Source organism: Cornus florida, unplaced genomic scaffold (assembly GCF_030987335.1).
Source record: "Cornus florida cultivar Cherokee Brave unplaced genomic scaffold, ASM3098733v1 CherokeeBrave_3.0.0_Hap2_Chr03, whole genome shotgun sequence".
Taxonomy (NCBI): domain Eukaryota; kingdom Viridiplantae; phylum Streptophyta; class Magnoliopsida; order Cornales; family Cornaceae; genus Cornus; species Cornus florida.
Window position 1 is genome coordinate 67,185,892 of NW_026775573.1, and position 3,634 is coordinate 67,189,525.

The 3,634-nt window shown below is 32.1% G+C and overlaps 1 long non-coding RNA gene across 1 annotated transcript; it reads right to left on the bottom strand.

Annotated features, from left to right (window-relative positions):
- Positions 1–225: 225 nt before the first annotated feature.
- Positions 226–3,200, bottom strand: LOC132298818 (uncharacterized). The gene is made up of 3 exons (XR_009479967.1): positions 2,927–3,200; positions 2,064–2,155; positions 226–450 (listed from the first exon to the last, which is right to left on the bottom strand). It is a non-coding gene; the product is annotated as an uncharacterized LOC132298818 (long non-coding RNA).
- Between the last annotated feature and the right edge of the window lie 434 nt (positions 3,201–3,634).

Consider the following 3,634-nt stretch of genomic DNA (forward strand, 5'->3'; position numbering starts at 1 on the left):
AAGAGATGAACTAAGGGCAAAATGGTCATTTCTCACTTAAAAGGGTGCCACTGTACACACCATTGGAAGGACAACGAAAAATGAACAAAATTAGACTTAAGAATCGTCTGATTCTGAGTCTGGGCAGAAAAGATATGAAATTCCAACACCCGATGCGAAAGTTATGAAGCAATGACTTAACATTTTCTAATATTTTCATAATAAACTTTGAAAACAAAAGTGCATAGAAAACGAGATAAATGTCATTGGCCTCCGGCCTCATCTCATACATGTTAAATACATTGAAAAGAGTGCACTTACGTACACTTTACATATACGAATCAACGAATACAAGTTTAAACAAATAGGGCTACAAAGAGGCATCTTATGCTAACACTTGCATAAAATAGTAACTTAGAAACTGTAAGCCATCCAAGGAGCAATGGAATCTTCAAATCCTGAGTCCTGTACCTGAAATATGCCCCAGTATCATTGGGGTTAGTAACATAAAGCTACTCGTAGGAGATGAGCATGCATCGACCTAGCATTTTACAATTTTATCACCTTATGGAGAAACATGTTAAAGGGGCTCATGCCACCTAACGTCTATGTCAAGATGAAACCCAGGGAGAATCCTAAGCTACCTAGATCATTTCTATCATAATCACATTATTCATGCAATTTAAATAACATGGAAACATGTTATATAAGGCAACAAGATATAGATTCTCAAAGTCTTTAACTTGAAATCCAAAATACGAAAACAACAAGTGTGGGTTATGCCACCTAACGTCTATGTTCAAAATGAATCTATAAAGTCATTCCTAAACTACATTTGAACATCAAAACACAAATTATGATATCGATGCAATTTAACCAACAATGGAACTTCCAAGACAACGCATGAAGCATGTTTTCACAAAGCTACATCTTAAGCTCAAAATAAGAAATCAAATAAGGAACAACAAGTTACGATATCATCTAGTTATCAACTTGAAATGAAATATGAAATTAAACAAAATGGATACTCGGACGTCATGCCGGATCAGACCGACAACATAGTTACTTTAGGGTTACTAGCCCATGGGTAACCTCCCTATGTGCGCACTAGACTATATAGAGGGACAATCCCCCGTACTAGAACCAAGTCCTAGCCGTAGCCAAACAACGACATCCCCAAGTTTCCAAAATCAATAAATTGTGCAACAACGTATATATATCAACATGTATATACAAGATATCAACTATTTACCAAGCACAATCCAAATTTTGGAAACTTATACAATACATGCTCAAAATTCACAACTACTATGGCATGTAAGATGTCAAATACAAAGTGTGCAATTCCTTACACATAGCAACAATATATTCAATAAGGAAAAACATATTCTAATGAATATAAAAGTAACAACTATGTTATCCAATACTCAAAAGTAATCAAGTGAACATACATCAAATCCAAATCCATGATTTAAATATAGAAACAACTTCCAAAATGCAATTAAATCCATTGAGTAATAAAGTAGAATTTAATTAAACATAAATAGTTAAATTCTCTAAATTCCAAGTTAATCCAAATAACCTCAATTTAATATATATTGAAAGACATGTCATGGTCATCATATATATAACATCAAATGACAAGTTAAGTGATTAAAACACTTAAAAGAAAATTAATCAAGCTAATTAATTAATTTCCTCTAGATTTTTAAACAATTCCAAATGCCCTCAATTTAATCTATGTTAGAGAACATGCCAAGGCCTATTTAAATACCACATTACAACTTCATTTTATGCTTAATACAACCATGTGAATTAAACTTTCACTAAAGATACATATTAAATAAAAGTTGTAAATCTTAATCAAATTATCCATATTTAATATATGTTAACCAACATATCTAAGCATAATTTCCTAGCATGTTACACTTCAAATCAAAGTTATACATCATCATAAATTTTAAACCTTATACAAGGAAATAAAAATTACTAACTTTCTAAATTTGATACAAGGCATACATATATGTTGTATAATCATGGAAAACACACAATACAACACACAAATATCCAAAAACATTCCCTACCTCAATTGGAATGAAAATCCCAATTACCACTGAAATGAAATCGCCCCAAATTTTCGGTCCGCAAAATAGATTTTTCAGCTTGCTACCTTCAACTTGTAAAATTCATAAAAAATTCAATTCTAACCCAAATTTAATGAATCCAAAGCTCAATGAAAGCTTAAACACTGTAATTTGATAATATCAATTTAGTTTAACAAAATATTTTCCTAATTGAAATAGTTTTGACCAACAACTTTGAAACAAATTCTGCCTAGAGAACATATTTTCAACCTGTAGCTTCCAACTTTGAAAATTCATGAAAAATTCATTTGACATCCAAATTGGGCGAACCTAATTTATTTTGGAAGTAAACATATGAGAGTGTAAAACTGAAAATTTAAGCCATGATCCAATGTCAAAAGGTTAGTGAAATAAATCATCTAAAAATATGTTTTCCAGCTGCAATAAAAACATGGACAGCAGAGAGTTTCGTATTTTTTTAAAAATTTAGAAATGCTCTAAAATTGTGAAAAAATTCTGAATAGTGTAAAACCGATGGGGGAAGTTCCAGTAAAAAGTTCAAGGCAATTGAAGTACCACAGCTCCATAAAAAAATTCATTTCTGGACCAAAAAGGAAAAGCTTCAAATTTCCAACAACTAGCTTGCAACTTCAAAAATTCATAACTAATTCATTTTAAATCCAAATTACATAAAACCAAAACTAAATGAAAGCTAATTGAGTATATTTTCATATTCTATATTTAATTTGACAAGATTAATTTCAAGTTAAAATAGTTTATAGGCAAAATACAAGTCCTTCTCTTCCATGCATGTAAAACACTCAATAATGACATAAAAATACTTCAAAATAATAGATCAATACCTCACTAGAGAATTGAATCTATAGATACCAAAGCAAAACTAGGAGTTAGGCTAGATCCTTCAAGGGTTTTGAAGAGGAGGATGAGGGGAACAAAAAGTATTCCAAGTTTTATGGTCTAAAGGAAGTGGAAGGGCCTCAAAGATCAAGGTTAATGCCTAAGGCTTCAAGCTCCATCCATGGAGGCTAGGGTTTTCTTGTAAGGAAGATAATGAAATAATGTGGTTAAGTGTGAGTGGAGGAAATAGAAATCCTCCACTCACTATGTGCTCTTACACCATGGTCAACACACACATCTATGGTCAATTGCACAAAAACCCTCCTTTAAAAACATAATCCCAAAGTAGCCTAAAGATATTTACAAGACTAAATTGTGAACCTACACTTGTCACCAATCCATGGCTCCTTCCTAGGCTTAATCCCACACCTACACTTGTCAACCATCCAAGCCAACAAGTGCACCAATCCTAGGCCAACAAGTGGGTGAATCCTCACTCTCCAAATGTCATCATCCAATGCATTAAAATGTTTCTACACAAATGTCAACAAGTGGACCAATGAGAGTGGGACACTTGTTACACTTTTCAAAAATTGTAAAAAGGTCCTTTTTGAAAATATCTTCCAAATTTAATAGCAAAATGGTCCCCAAGATGAAAAATAATTACTTTATTTAATAGCAAAATTAGGTTTTAATATGTTTGTTAACATATA